We start from the raw sequence: 17,337 nt of genomic DNA, 5'->3' as shown, positions 1-17,337 counted from the left end.
CGTTCGGCACTAGGATCTCCGGTGATTTGGATCACGACGAGTACGACTCCTTCAACCCCGTGCTCTCGAACGCTTCCGCTTAGCGATCTACAAGGGTATGTCAATGCACAATCCTTCCCCTCGTTGCTGGTCTCTCCATAGATAGATCTTGGTGACACGTAGGAAAATTTTGAATTTCTGGTACGTTCCCCAACAGTGGCATCATGAGCTAGGTCTATGCGTAGTTTCTATGCACGAGTAGAACACAAAGTAGTTGTGGGCGTTGATTTTGTTCAATATGCTTACCGTTACTAGTCCAATCTTGATTCGGCGGCATCGTGGGATGAAGCGGCCCGAACCGACCTTACACGTACTCTTACGTGAGACTGGTTCCACCGACTGACATGCACTAGTTGAATAAGGTGGCTAGCGGGTGTCTGTCTCTCCCACTTTAGTCGGATCGGATTTGATGAAAAGGGTCCTTATGAAGGGTAAGTAGCAATTGGCATATCATGTTGTGGTTTTTGCGTAGGTAAGAAACGTTCTTGCTAGAAACCCATAGCAGCCACGTAAAACATGCAAACAACAATTAGAGGATGTCTAACTTGTTTTTGCAGGGTATGCTATGTGATGCGATATGGCCAAGAAGAAAGTGATGAATGATATGTGATGTATGAGATTGATCATGTTCTTGTAATAGGAATCACGACTTGCATGTCGATGACTATGACAACCGGCAGGAGCCATAGGAGTTGTCTTTATTTATTGTATGACCTGCGTGTCATTGAACAACGCCATGTAATTACTTTACTTTATTGCTAACCGGTAGCCATAGTAGTAGAAGTAATAAGTTGGCGAGACAACTTCATGGAGACACGATAATGGAGATCATGATGATGGAGATCATGGTGTCATGCCGGTGACAAGATGATCATGGAGCCCCAAGATGGAGATCAAAGGAGCTATATGATATTGGCCATATCATGTCACTGTTTTTTTGATTGCATGTGATGTTTATCATGTTTTTGCATCTTATTTTCATAGAACGACGGTAGTAAATAAGATGATCCCTCATTAAAATTTCAAGAAAGTGTTCTCCCTAACTGTGCACCGTTGCGAAAGTTCGTCGTTTCGAAGCACCACGTGATGATCGGGTGTGATAGATTCTTACGTTCGAATACAACGGGTGTTGACGAGCCTAGCATGTACAGACATGGCCTCGGAACACATGCGAAACACTTAGGTTAACTTGACGAGCCTAGCATGTACAGACATGGCCTCGGAACACAAGAGACCGAAAGGTCGAGCATGAGTCGTATGGTAGATACGATCAACATGAAGATGTTCACCGATGATGACTAGTCCGTCTCACGTGATGATCGAACACGGCCTAGTTGACTCAGATCATGTAATCACTTAGATGACTAGAGGGATGTCTATCTGAGTGGGAGTTCATAAGATGAACTTAATTATCCTGAACATAGTGAAAAGGTCTTCACAAATTATGTCGTAGCTCGCGCTTCAGTTCTACTGTTTAGATATGTTCCTAGAGAAAATTTAGTTGAAAGTTGATAGTAGCAATTATGCGGACTAGGTCCGTAAACTGAGGATTTTCCTCATTGCTTCATAGAAGGCTTATGTCCTTAATGCACCACTCAGTGTCCTGAACCTCGAACGTCGTCTGTGGATGTTGCGAACATCTGACATACACATTTTGATAACTACGTGATAGTTCAGTTAAACGGTTTCAAGTTGAGGCACCGAAGACGTTTTAAAACGTCGAGAAACATATGAGATGTTTCGAGGGCTGAAATTGGGATTTCAGGCTCGTGCCCACGTCAAGAGGTATAAGACCTCCGACGATTTTTCTTAGCCTGCAAACTAAGGGAGAAAAGCTCAATTGTTGAGCTTGTGCTCAGATTGTCTGAGTACTACAATCATTTGAGTCAAGTGGGAGTTGATCTTCCAGATGAGATAGTGATGTTTCTCCGAAGTCACTACCACCAAGCTGCTAGAGCTTCGTGATGAACTATAATATATCAGGGACATATATGATGATCCTTGAGATATTCGCGATGTTTGACACCACAAAAGTAGAAATCAAGAAGGAGCATCAATTGTTGATGGTTGGTGAAACCACTAGTTTCAAGAAGGGCAAGGGCAAGAAGGGATACTTCATGAAACGGCAAATCAGCTGCTGCTCTAGTGAAGAAACCCAAGGTTGAACCCAAACCCGAGACTAAGTGCTTCTGTAATAAGGGGAACAACCACTCGAGCAGAATTACCCTAGATACTTGGTAGATGAGAAGGCTGGCAAGGTCGATAGAAGTATATTGGATATACATTGTGTTAATGTGTACTTTACTAGTACTCCTAGTAGCACCATGGTATTAGATACCAGTTCGGTTGCTAAGTGTTAGTAAACTCGAAATAAAAGGCTGCGAAGTAAACGGAGACTAGCTAAAGGTGAGCTGGCGATATGTGTTGGAATTTTTCCCAAGCTTGATGTGATAAAGCATCGCACGCTCCCTCTACCATCGAGATTGGTGTTTGCGTTGAGCATAGACGTGATTGGATTATGTCTATCGCAATACGGTTATTCATTTAAGGAGAATAATGATTACTCTGTTTATTTGAATAATACCATCAATGGTCTTGCACCTAAAATGAATGGTTTATTGAATCTCGATCGTAGTGATACACATTTTCATGCCAAAGTTATAAGATAGTAATGATAGTACCACACAAATGTGGCACTGCAATTTGAGTCACATCGGTATAAAACGCATGAAGAAACTCCATGTTGATGGATGTTTGGACTCACTCGTTTTTGAAAAGTTTGAGACATGCGAACCATGTCTATTGGTGTATATGCATGAAGAAACTCCATGCAAATGGACCATTTGGACTCACTTGATCTTGAATCACTTGAGACATGCAAATCATACCACATGGGCAAGATGACTGAAAGCCTCGTTTTCAGTAAAATGGAACTAGAAAGCAACTTGTTGGAAGTAATACGTTTTGATGTGTGCAGTCCAATGAGTGCTGAGGCGTGTAGTGGATATCGTTATGTTCTTACTTCACAGATGATTTGAGTAGATGTTGAGTATACTTACTTGATGAATCACGAGTCTGAATTATTGAAAGTTTCAAGTAATTTCAGGGTGAAGGTGAGAGATCGTCGTGACAAGAGGATAAAATATCTATGGTATGATCATAGAGATGAATATATGAATTACGAGTTTGGCACAGAATTAAGACATTGTGGAAATTGTTTCACAACTAATACAGCCTGGAACACCGTAGTGCGATGGTGTGTCCGAACATCATAACTGCACCCTATTGGATATGATGCATACCATGATGTCTCTTATCGAATTACCACGATAGTTTATGGGTTAGGCATTAGAGACAACCACATTCACTTTAAATAGGGCACCACGTAATTCCGATGAGATGACACCATATGAACTATGGTTTAGAGAAACCTAAGCTGTCATTTCTTAAAAGTTTAAGGCAGCGACGCTTATGTGAAAAAGTTTCAGGCTGATAAGCTCGAACCCAAAGCGGATAAATGCATCTTCATAGGACACCCAAAACAGTTGGGTATACTTCCTGTCTCAGATCCGAAAGCAATAAGGGATTGTTTCTAGAATCAGGTCCTTTCTCGAGGAAAAGTTTCTCTTAAAAGAATTGAGTGGGAGGATGGTGGATACTTGATGAGGTTATTGAACCGTCTCTTCAACTAGTGTGTGGCAGGGCATAGGGAGTTGTTCCTATGGAAACTACACCAATTGAAGTAGAAGCTTATGATAGTGATCATGAAACTTCAGATCAAGTCACTAACAAACCTTGTGGGATGACAAGGATGCGTACGACTTCAGAGTGGTACGTAATCCTGTCTTGGAAGTCATGTTGCTAGACAACAATGAACCTACGAGCTATGGAGAAGCGATGGTGTGCCTGGATTCCAAAATGGCTCGAGGCCATATAATCCGAGAGAGGATCCATATATGAAAACAAAGTGTAGACTTTGGAAGAACTACTTGATGGTTGTAAGGCCGTTAGGTACATATGGATTTTAAAAGGAAGACGGACAATGATGGTAAGTATCACCATTAAGAAAGCTCGACTTGTTGTTAAGATGTTTTTTCCGACAAGTTCAAGGAGTTGACTACGATGAGAATTTCTCACCTGTAGCGATGCTTAAGTCCGTCGGAATCATGTTAGCATTAGCTGTATTTTTCGATTATGAAATCTTACATATGGATGTCAAAACAAGTTTTCTTACCAAGTTTTCGTAAGAAAAGTTGTATGTGATACAATAGAAGGTTTTGTCAATCCTGAAAGATGCTAACAAGTATGCAAAGCTCCAGCAATCCTTCTAAGGACTCGAGTAAGCATCTCGGAGTTGGAATGTATGCTTTGATGAGATGATCAAAGATTTTGGGTGTATGCAAAGTTTATGAGAAACTTGTATTTCCAAAGAAGTAAGTGGGAGCACTATAGAATTTCTGATGAATATATGTTGTTGACATATTGTTGATCAGAAATGACGTAGAATTTCTGGAAAGCATGCAGAGTTATTTGAAAAGTGTTTTTCAATGGAAAACCTGGATTAAGCTACTTGAACGTTGAGCATCAAGATCTATGAGGATAGATCAAAACGCTTAATGGTACTTTCAAATGAGCACATACCTTGACATGATCTTGAAGGTGTTCAAGATGGATCAGTCAAAGAAGGAGTTCTTGCCTGAGTTGTAAGGTATGAAGTTAAGACTTAAAGCTCGACCACGGCAGAAGAAAGAGCAAGGACGAAGGTCGTCCCCTATGCTTTTGTCATAGGCTCTATACGGTGTGCCATGCTGAGTACCTCACCTGATGTGTGCCTTGCCACATATCTGGCAAGAGGGTACAAAGGTAATCTAGGAGTAGATCACCAGATAGCGGTCTAAATTATCCTTAGAGGACTAAGGATATGTTTCTCGGTTATGGAGGTGATAAAGAGTTCGACGTAAAGAGTTACGTCGATGCAATCTTAACACCTATCCGGATAGCTCTGAGTAGAGATACCGGATACATATAATGGAGCAACAATTTAAAATAGCTCCAAGTAGAACAGTTATTTGAAATGGCTCCAAATGTAGCGTAGTAGTTGCATCCACAAGATGACATAGAAATTTGTGAAGTACATACGGATCTGAATGTTGCAGACCCGTTGACCGAAACCTCTCTCACAAGCATAACATGATCAAACCCAGAACTCTTTGGGTGTTAGTCACATGGGGATGCGACCTTGAGTGTTAATCACATAGCGATGTGAACTAGATTATTGACTCTAGTGCAAGTGGGAGACTGTTGGAAATATGCCCTAGAGGCAATAATAAATTAGTTATTATTATATTTCCTTGTTCATGATAATCGTTTATTATCCATGCTAGAATTGTATTGATAGGAAACTCAGATACATGTGTGGATACATAGACAACACCATGTCCCTAGTAAGCCTCTAGTTGACTAGCTCGTTGATCAATAGATGGTTACGGTTTCCTGAGCATGGACATTGGATGTCGTTGATAACGGGATCACATCATTAGGAGAATGATGTGATGGACAAGACCCAATCCTAAGCCTAGCACAAGATCATGTAGTTCGTATGCTAAAGCTTTTCTAATGTCAAGTATCATTTCCTTAGACCATGAGATTGTGCAACCCCCGGATACCGTAGGAGTGCTTTGGGTGTGCCAAACGTCACAACGTAACTGGGTGGCTATAAAGGTACACTGCAGGTATCTTCGAAAGTGTCTGTTGGGTTGGCACGAATCGAGACTGGGATTTGTCACTACGTGTAAACGGAGAGGTATCTCTGGGCCTACTCGGTAGGACATCATCATAATGTGCACAATGTGATCAAGGAGTTGATCACGGGATGATGTGTTACAGAACAAGTAAAGAGACTTGCCGGTAAAGAGATTGAACAAGGTATCGGGATACCGACGATTGAATCTCGGGCAAGTATCGTACCACTAGACAAAGGGAATTGTATACAGGATTGATTAAGTCCTTGACATCGTGGTTCATCCGATGACATCATCGTGGAACATGTGGGAGCCAACATGGGTATCCAGATCCCGCTGTTGGTTATTAACCAGAGAGTTATCTCGGTCATGTCTGCATGGTTCCCGAACCCGTAGGGTCTACACACTTAAGGTTCGATGACGCTAGGGTTATAGGGAATAGATATACGTGGTTACCGAATGTTGTTCGGAGTCCCGGATGAGATCCCGGACGTCACGAGGAGTTCTGGAATGGTCCGGAGGTAAAGATTTATCTATGGGAAGTCCTGTTTTGGTCACCGGAAAAGTTTCAGGTTTTATCGCTAACATACCGGGACCACCAGGAGGGTCCCGGGGGTCCACCAAGTGGGGCCACCGGCCCCGGAGGGCTGCATGGGCCAAGTGTGGGAGGGGACCAGCCCCAGGTGGGCTGGTGCGCCCCCCCACAAGGGCCCAAGGCGCCTAGGGTTTGGGGAGGGGGCGCCCCACCTAGCTTGGGGGGCAAGTTTCCCCTCTCCCCCCCTTGGCCGCCCCACCAGATGGGATCTGGGCTGGCCGCCGCCCCTAGGGTGGAACCCTAGGTGGGGGCGCAGCCCCCTCCCTCTCCCCTATATATAGTTGAGGTCTTTGGGGCTGCCAACACATGAGTTTTGACCTCTCCCTGGCGCAGCCCTACCTCTCTCCCTCCTCGTCTCTTGCGGTGCTTGGCGAAGCCCTGCTGGAGTACCACGCTCCTCCACCACCACCACGCCGTCGTGCTGCTGCTGGATGGAGTCTTCCTCAACCTCTCCTTCTCTCCTTGCTGGATCAAGGCATGGGAGACGTCACCGGGCTGTACGTGTGTTGAACGCGGAGGTGCCGTCCGTTCGGCACTAGGATCTCCGGTGATTTGGATCACGACGAGTACGACTCCTTCAACCCCGTTCTCTTGAACGCTTTCGCTTAGCGATCTACAAGGGTATGTAGATGCACTCTCCTTCCCCTCGTTGCTGGTCTCTCCATATATAGATCTTGGTGACACGTAGGAAAATTTTGAATTTCTGCTACGTTCCCCAATAGGATGCTCTCTTTCTACACCCAACGTCCACACAACCAGATCGATAAGGTTGAGCTCCTCCATGAACCGATTTCTTACCTTGTTGGTTGTGTCATATGGTAGTCAGCATTTGCTTGATGAATGTTTCAGTTTTACTACCGTTGCACCTCCCCACCATGAGCTCGGCCTTAAGCCGTCACCGACACTAAGTGTTTATTCTTATTCCTTTCTCTAATTCATTTATATATTTCATGGGTAGGGTTTGGATGGAGCTGTACCTCTGCAACTTCGCTAATGTATACAGTCAGAGAACCAGGTATGGGTCCTCCTCCCCTTTCCTTTTTCCTTGCTTCTCACTTGTGCCTCAAACCTACCCCATTCTAATCTATCTGTACTTGCTCTCCTAGGGGCAGCTGGTTTCAACGGGAAGGTACGTACTTATATGCCCCCACCAATTTCAACGGAGAAATATGACCAGCGACAACTACTAATATCAGGTGGACCCAAGGTGCATCCATTTCCCCCCAAGCAGCTAACTTTTGTTATGTACACTATAGCTATGGTTGTAGAACGCCCCCATTTCTTTTCTTACTACCAAATTTCCTTGATTCAGCTATTTGACTACATGTTATTATATGCCTATGGTTAATTAGTACCTACAGTGCTACCTTCAGTTTGTGTAAAAGGTCCAAAATGGTTTCTGCAATTCTTATTATGCTTCCTGTTGTTCAATAGTTTCAATGGATTTTGGTGTTTCTTTAAAATTGATATTCCTTAGTTAGTTCTTTCTTCTGTGGAGAGTATATTTCTTTTATTGTGACTTGGTGTTATAAAGACTGTCCTTTTTTGTCTGATAAGCTATATGCTGATCCATTGTAATTGTTGTGTTAGTGCACACATATTTATTGATATCAAAATTGTGTGTGTTTGTGTGGTTAATACTCACTTCGGTTTGATATATTTGTCTTCTAATAAACCCACCGTGCACAGGACAGACCATGGAAGCATCAACTTATCGAGAAATGACTTATTAACCTATTAAAAGACCATACCGGAACCACCTATGACATAACCTCCTCAAAACATTTAAGTAGGGGTGGGCAATAGAAGCGTTGTAGTAACTGCTCGCTTGCTGAATGGACAAACATTTTGACGATGACTCTTGCTTTCATGGATATATAGAGATAAATGGATGGATGTTGCAAATAAAGTAGAAATCATGGGTGCAACAATTTTTATGTCCATGTTTTTCTTTTTGTCTGAATGTGTCTGTATACTGGTTACATGGCACTATTTGCATAGAATTTATTTGACCTGTAGGAACTGGATCTACTATCTAGCTTTTAAATGTAATAAATCTAGAAGGAAATGGAGCATTACTGTCTTTCCCTCTTTCTACATAAGCAAGAAAGCTGTGACTTGGATTCTGGACATGAATCTTGTTAACCTGTTGAAGCAGAAAACTATAGATGCAGAGTCCAATTAGTTATCCTTTGTACATACACAAGAAAGTGGAATTTGGAGTCTGGACATGAATCCTTGAGACTGATGGCCAGAAACAGAACACAACATGATGACCTCCCACTTGAGTGAGACTCTTCTTCACATGTGACTGCTCTCTTTTGGACTACCAGCCATGCGTGACATGTTTAGTAGAACAGAGTGTGGCGTACGTCTGGTAGTTGTTGTTGCCTATACAGAGTGTGATGATCTGAGGGTGTGAACTATTTTTTTTGCAAATTACTTGTTATATAAACTATATGGATGGAGTTACGGGACATTAAGAAAAGATATGAGAAAGAATATAGACTGTGAAATTTTCTATATAAATTACTTGTTATATAAAAAGTTGAATCTCACGATCCAACTTTTTAGAACTATGCCATAACTTTTATGAGGCCATAAGTTTTTCTTTTGAAATTTGCAGGTTATATGATTTGTACATGGCGGTGTTACTGAGCAGAAGGAGGTAATTTCTTCGCTCTTTCTATTGATTAATATTGTTCTTCACTCTTTCTAAACTATTGAATTTATTAATATTATTCTTGCACAAATTAATTAATGATTATATCATCTTTTGGTCACTTGAGTAAGATAGAACATGATGATCCTCTCTTAATTTGGTTTCTCCTCCGCTGAAGAATATAGGAATCACCAGCAGCCCTTCTGGTGATAACCATGTCTATGAACTCATCTCCTTACTTACTATCCTTCTATAAACTGGGGGTATCCATGTGTTGCTAATAAGGCATTTTCCATTCTTTCTTTTTCAATTCTGTATCAGTTGTTCCATGGAAGTGCTCAACCTAGACGTTGTTGGCCGAAGGAGGGGCGGAGCAGGTGCCAATCAGGTAGGCGGCTCAATGGGTGGGAGATGGCAGCTGCGGATCTCACACGGCTCCTGCGCCCTGCTACCCTCCCCTCTCGGCTAAGTAGGAGGTTCGAGGGCAGCGACTAAGGAAGGAGCACGTCGGCGATGAGGGCTAGCAACAGCAAGACACAACTGTCAGGAGCGGTCGATATGCCACCACGTCGGCCCCTCCACGCATGACCGCCAGGGTCGGGGCCTTTTTCCGAGCAATGCGTAGTGTTTCCTTTATTGTTGTTGTTTGTGTTGTCCTAGATATTCCTTTGCCATATGATTTTTGATCATTTTCTCGCTCATTCCTAGAGGAGCGCTATGGATAATATGATTGAGATGACTAAGATACATGCTTTTTGTTTACTTGGCATCTGCTTCTCTTAATTTTTCTGCAATCCTTCCTTTACACGCTGGTATGTTTTGTTCCCAGGCTCTGATCGGCGAGACCCGTGCCAATGCATGAGGTACAATATTTTTCTCATTTATTGCTTTCATACATATTGGGTTCATTCACCCTATTATATATACTGATTAAGCAGTACAGGTTGGGCCAAGAATTAGATGCTACTGGTACTTGTCACGCTCATTTCTCATGTTTATGTTCAGGCCTAACCTCACAAAACTTTGGTATGGACTCACGTATAATCACGGCTTGCTTATTTTAATTCTTGAATTCATTTTATAAATACTGCTCTTGTATCATTATTATTTGTAATCAGTTTTTTGTTTATGATTTCCAATTGGGTAATATCCCATCATACTACTAGGCATTGGCCAGGTACTGGACTTTGGCTGGTTGTCAATATAAGCTTTGTGTTCTCCTTTGTTTTTACCTCATTTATAAAGTCCTTGATTGAGCATGCATTTGATTTCTATGACAACATAGATCTTATTGCTCATCAAAGGTATCTAAAAGTTGTGTGCTCTGTAACAAATGGGTTGTGTTAGTTGAGGGAGTCCTGGATTAGGGGGTGTTCGGATAGCCGGAGTATACCTTCAGCCGGACTCCTGGACTATGAAGATACAAGATTGAAGACTTTGTCCCGTGTCCGGAAGGGATTTTCCTTGGCATGGAAGGAAAGCTTGGCGATACGGATATTCAGATCTCCTACCTTTGTAACTGACTTTGTGTAACCCTAACCCTCTCCGGTGTCTATATAAATCGGAGGGTTTTAGTCCGTAGGACAACATAGACAACAACAATCATACCATAGGCTAGCTTCTAGGGTTTAGCCTCTCCGATCTCATGGTAGATCTACTCTTGTACTACCCATATCATCAATATTAATCAAGCAGGACGTAGGGTTTTACCTCCATCGAGAGGGCCGGAACCTGGGTAAAACTTCGTGTCCCTTGCCTCCTGTTACCATCCGGCCTAGACACACAGTTCGGGACCCCCTACCCGAGATCCGCCAGTTTTGACACCGACATTCACTAGTAGAAAAAGGGTCAAACGTGAAGCACATTAGTGCCGGTTTGAATTAGAGCCGGCACTAATGTGTACATTAGTGCCGGTTCATGGCGGCGATCAATAGTACCGGTTCGTGGCGAACCTTTAGTACCAGTTCATGCCACGAACCGGTACTAAAGAGGCTGTGTCAGCCTGCGGTCAGGATATGGCCCCACCTTCACCATTTAGTGCCGGTTCGTACCACGAACCGGTACTGATGAGGTTATGGCAAGCTGTTTTTAGTCCCACCTCGCCAAGAGAGAGGCAGTATGAGCGGTTTATAAGCCGTGAGTGCACAGACAATGACGAAGAGTTGCAATGCTCACCTACATGTTGATTAGCTTCAAGCCTTGCGGAATAGCATAGATTGCACTGAGCTATGTGCAGTGCAGTCTACACTATTCCGAATGGCTTGAAGCAAATTAACCAGCATTGCACCTCTTTTTTTAAATTATTTGAACTCCGGACTTCTTTTGTGTTCAGTATGCAGCATTTAAAGCGACGTCATCAATTTCCAACATGTTCTGACATCATTTGTTGTTTTTCGGTCATTTACCTAATTGTTTAGAGAGCTATATGACCGTGAAATTGAAAATCACTACAAAATGAATCCTGAAAATGTTGAAACTTGGCATGGTATCATCATATCACCCGCATAGCATGCGCGAAAGAGTAGAGAGGGTCACGGCAAAAACTGGACGCACTTCGTGTACAAACTGGACATACTCTTTCCGAGTATCAGGGTTTCGGACGAGAACTCATCTGTTACATGGCCACTTCAATGTTTTTTAAACTTATTTGAACTCCAGACTTATTTTGCATTCAGTATGCAGCATTTAAAGCGACGTCATCAATTTCCAACATGTTCTGACATCATTTATTGTTTTTCGGTCATTTACCTAATTGTTTAGAGAGCTAAATGACCGTGAAATTGAAAATCACTACAAAATGAATCCTGAAAATGTTGAAACTGGGCATGGTATCATCATATCACCCGCATAGCATGCGCGAAAGAGTAGAGAGGGTCATGGAAAAAACTGGACGCACTTCGTGTACAAACTGGACATACTCTTTCCGAGTATCAGGGTTTCGGACGAGAACTCATCTGTTACATGGCCACTTCAATGTTTTTTAAACTTATTTGAACTCCGGACTTCTGTTGTGTTCAGTATGCAGCATTTAAAGCGACGTCATCAATTTCCAACATGTTCTTACATCATTTGTTGTTTTTCGGTCATTTACCTAATTGTTTAGAGAGCTAAATGACCATGAAATTGAAAATCACTACAAAATGAATCCTGAAAATGTTGAAACTTGGCATGGCATCATCATATCACTCGCATAGCATGCGCGAAAGAGTAGAGAGGGTCACGGCAAAAACTGGACGCACTTCGTGTACAAACTAGACATACTCTTTCCCAATATCAGGGTTTCGGACGAGAACTCATCTGTTACATGGCCACTTCAATGTTTTTTAAACTTATTTGAACTCCGGACTTCTTTTGTGTTCAGTATGCAGCATTTAAAGCGACGTCATCAATTTCCAACATGTTCTGACATCATTTGTTGTTTTTCGGTCATTTACCTAATTGTTTAGAGAGCTAAATGACCGTGAAATTGAAAATCACTACAAAATGAATCCTGAAAATGTTGAAACTTGGCATGGTATCATCATATCACCCGCATAGCATGCGCGAGAGTAGAGAGGGTCACGGCAAAAACTGGACGCACTTCGTGTACAAACTGGACATACTCTTTCCGAGTATCAGGGTTTCGGACGAGAACTCATCTGTTACATGGCCACTTCAATGTTTTTTAAACTTATTTGAACTCCGGACTTCTTTTGTGTTCAGTATGCAGCATTTAAAGCGACGTCATCAATTTCCAACATGTTCTGACGTCATTTGTTCTTTTCCGGTCATTTACCTAATTGTTTAGATAGTTAAATGACCGTGAAATTGAAAATCACTACAAAATGAATCCTGAAAATGTTGAAACTTGGCATGGTATCATCATATCACCCGCATAGCATGCGCGAAAGAGTAGAGAGGGTCACGGCAAAAACTGGACGCACTTCATGTACAAACTGGACATACTCTTTCCGAGTATCAGGGTTTCGGACGAGAACTCATCTGTTACATGGCCACTTCAATGTTTTTTAAACTTATTTGAACTCCGGACTTATTTTGTGTTCAGTATGCAGCATTTAAAGCGACGTCATCAACTTCCAACATGTTCTGACATCATTTGTTGTTTTTCGGTCATTTACCTAATTGTTTAGTATGCAGCATTCAATTTCCAGAAGAAAATAAATAGAAGAAAATAAATAATGCAGAAAATAAAAAACTATACAAAAAAATTACTCAAAAATAAATAGAAGAAAATAAATAATGCAGAAAAGAAAAAACTATATAAAAAACTACTCAAAAATAAATAGAAGAAAATAAGTAATGCAGAAAAGAAAAAACTATATAAAAAATTTGTACCAGCGCAAGGCCTTTAGTACCGGTTGGTGGCTCCAACCGGTACTAAAAGCCCCCCCTTTAGTACCGGTTGGTGGCTCCAAGCGGTACTAAAAGCCTTCGTTTCCCGCCGCTTGGCCTGGCGAAAATAGGCCTTTAGTACCGGTTGGAACCACGAACCGGTACTAAAGGCCCATCCTATATATATATAGCACTTACGAAAATTTCAGTTTCATCTCCCCACTTCGTCTCCAACCTCTCGCGAGACATCACCGCGCGACGCTCGATCCAGTCGTCGCCGCCCGTTGCCCGTCGTCCGTCGTCATCGTCGCTGTCCCTGCCGCCGCCCGTCGTCGTCGTCGTCTCGCGCTGCCGCCCCGAACGCTGTCGCCGTCCATCGTCATCGCCGCGGCCGTACGTCTCTCTCGCACCTGCGCCGCGCGCACCGGCCCGTACGTATACGCCGCAGCCCCCGCCCCGTATGCAGGCGTCCCCGCTAGTACGTACGGGGCGGCACTACAGTATACACACACACATACACACACATACACACACATACATACACACACATACACACACACATTTTTTTACATATTTTCTGTTTTCTGTTTTTTAGAAAAGTTAATTAGATGATCGAATATTAGATTAATGTCGAATGTTAGATGAATTAGATAGAAAAGTTAAATATATATTAATGTCAATTGTTAGAGATGAATATAGCTAGATATTAATTAGGTATATGAGATTTGAACTAGTTGAATAATTAATATAACTTGTTTATTTTTAGTAAGAAAATTGTCGAACTAGTTTATTTAGGTATATGAGATTTGAACTAGTTGAATAATTAATATAACTAGTTTATTTTTAGTAAGAAAATTTAGGTATCTGAGATTTGATGATCTAATTACAATATTATTTGTTAATGAGTTTTTCTGTTTATTTAATTTTTTTATATATTTTTAGTTTATATAAATGTTACATTAATGTCGAATGTTAGATGAATTTGATAGAAAAGTTAAATATATAGTAATGTCAATTGTTAGAGATGAATATAGTTAGATATATTAATGTCAAATGTTAGATGAATATATATTTGGCTAGATATAGGTGTTTAATGTTTCACCTATATGAACATAGGAAATGTCATCTGACGACGAAAAAGATTTCATTATGTGCGAACACTGTGAAGACCAACGCGGCCTATGCGACCAAAATTTCCTTGTTGATGGTAGGCGCTTCAGCATCAAGCTGGATGAGACATTCGAAGTTGATACAGTAAGTCACTTTGTCAATTATTATTTGAATGCAAAACTTATGCTTCATTTGCTTCAACTTATAATTTTAAATTTTCACTATTCTACTAGCGCATCCCCTGCCATGGAAGAATTTTTGTCTTGGATAAGATAGGTTTTAGTGCTATAGATGATATGGAGGTAAAGAGAGTTTACTTGAAGACAGAGCATGGGTATACTTTCAACGTCAAATTATATAATGGAGACACATACACCCATTTCTAATGCAAAACTTGGCAAGCACTATGCAAGGCTTATGCATTTGAGCCTGATATGGTTATCACCTTTGATATTCGTCCGGAAGATGATATTGAAGGTAATATAGACATATGGGTCGATGTGCAAACGCCTCCAGTTCTACCATTTGGTGAGTTTTTCTCAACCATGCATGCATATATATGTTTATGTCTTTGATACAGTTTATTCAAAAATAGTTGACAACTAATTTGTATTATCAGCTTATTTCGGTTCAAGCAAACATGTCTGGCGCTTGGTAGACAGGACCTACAACTGCCCCGGGGCTCAACTAAACTGCGAGGAGATAAGTCATTATGTTTCATGGCTTGAGGATCTTAATACTGTCAAGGCAAATTTTTTTCCTGAACTTAGAAATTTTAGTACTCAAAACGTGCGACCAATGGTGATCGTATTGAACTACGGTCACATCTATAATCGAAAGATGGTAAGATTTTAAATATTTGTCCTTAATTAGTGCATCTTTTGCATACATTATTTTTGAAGCTAAACTTTCATTGCTTAGTATATTAATTACTATACGATGTTCTTCAACAGGGACTTCCGATGACAGTTGTGCCTCGGTGGATCGAGACAAAAGGACGCATGTCAATGGTTAGCTTACGACCAAGATTTCCTACATTGCACATGAGTGCATTCAGGATTTCTGAAAGCGAAGAATGCTTAATAGTGAAAGATTGGAGCAAAATTGTTAACGATCGCAGAGAAGTACTAGGGGGCAGCAAGGAGAAGCGCAACCCAAGATTAGGACACAGATTCATCTGCATGCTCCAGTATGATGAATCAGGAGAGCTATACATGTTCTATGCTATTCTACCTGAGAGGGAGCAGCAGGATCAGTAGCTACTAGTTCATGCTCTTAATTAGTACTTGTCTCATGTCCGTGTCCTGAACTTCGATGTTGGTGATGATTATGTTGAACTTGATGATATCTTTGCTTCTGTTACAAAGTGAATGTTTCCTCTTTAAGCTAGCCAGCGTTGATAATGATTAGATAGCTAGCGGTAATGACTATGATGATTAAATAGTGGTAATTAGACGACTATGATGATTTTTAGCTAGCTAGAGTTTATTTATTTATTAATATGCGATGATGATGATGATGATGACAACTACAACTCATTATAATGTAAAACAATCCTAAATTAAATAGATAACACAAATTTAATTGAAAAATACAAAATAAAACAAAAACCCACAACCATTTAGTACTGGTTGGTGTTACCAACCAGTACTAAAGGGCTCCCGGCCCCCGGAGCTGGCTCGTGCCACGTAGTTTCCCTTTAGCACTGGTTCGTGTTGAACCGGTACTAAAGGGGGGGGGGCCTTTAGTGCCGAAACGTTAGTGCCGGTTCCTAAACCGGCACTAAAGGGCCTTATGAACCGGTGCTATTGCCGGTTCTGCAGTAGTGATTGGTGCTTTCATTGAGAGTTCCTCTGTGTCGTCGCCGTCAGGCTTGATGGCTCCTACGATCATCAATGGCGAGGTAGTCCAGGGTGAGACCTTCCTCCCTGGACAGATCTTCGTCTTCGGCGGCTTCACACTGCGGGCCAATTCACTTGGCCATCTGGAGCAGATCGAAAGCTACGCCCCTGGCCGTCAGGTCAGATTTGGAAGTTTAAACTACACGGCTAACATCCGCGGAGACTTGATCTTCGACGGATTCGAGCCACTACCAAGCGTGCCGCACTGTCCCGACGAGCATGATCTAGCTCTGCCACCGAACAGTGCCCTGGAGGCCGCACCCGCATCAGCTTCGACCCTTAAGTCGGAGCCAACTGCGCCGATCGAGGATGGGCGATTGGACGCCACCTCGAGGGCTGCGATCCCAACAGCGATTGAGCCGAACACCAGCCCCATACTCCGTGAGATTCGTGACTCCAAGGAGCCGGACTCCTCTCCGGACTCCGAACCCTCCGCGCCCCTGCCGATCGAATCCGATTGGGCGCCGATCATGGAGTTTACTGCCGCGGACATCTTTCAGCACTCGCCATTCGGCGATATTCTGAAGACACTGAAGTCTCTCTCTTTATCAGGAGAACCCTGGCCGGACTACGGTCAGCAAGGTTGGGATTCAGATGATGAAGAAATTCAAAGCCCACCCACCACCCACTTTGTAGCCACTGTCGACGATTTAACCGACATGCTCGACTTCGACTCCGAAGACATCGACGGTATGGACATCGATGAAGGAGATGATGAAGAACCAGCGCCTACTAGGACCTGGAAAGCCACCTCGTCATATGACATATACATGGTGGACACCCCAAAAGAAGGAGATGGCGATGGAACAGCGGAGGATGACCCCTCCAAGAAACAGCCTAAGCGCCGGTGTAAGCGGCGCCGCTCAAAATCCCGCCAAAACAAACACGGCGATTCCAGCACGGGAGATAATAATACTCCGGAAAGCGCCGAAGAAAATCCCCTCAAGCAAGATTTAG

The 17,337-nt window shown here is 42.3% G+C and overlaps 1 long non-coding RNA gene across 1 annotated transcript; it reads left to right on the top strand.

The window, feature by feature from the left end:
- The first annotated feature begins 7,375 nt into the window (after window positions 1–7,375).
- On the top strand, window positions 7,376–9,243 carry LOC125534182. The gene is made up of 4 exons (XR_007294414.1): window positions 7,376–7,390; window positions 7,482–7,582; window positions 9,002–9,043; window positions 9,216–9,243. It is a non-coding gene; the product is annotated as an uncharacterized LOC125534182 (long non-coding RNA).
- The last annotated feature ends 8,094 nt before the right edge of the window (window positions 9,244–17,337 follow it).

Source organism: Triticum urartu, chromosome 2 (assembly GCF_003073215.2).
Source record: "Triticum urartu cultivar G1812 chromosome 2, Tu2.1, whole genome shotgun sequence".
Taxonomy (NCBI): Eukaryota; Viridiplantae; Streptophyta; class Magnoliopsida; order Poales; family Poaceae; genus Triticum; species Triticum urartu.
The sequence above is the reverse complement of the archived record's forward strand: the minus strand, read 5'-3'. Positions and strand labels throughout refer to the sequence as shown.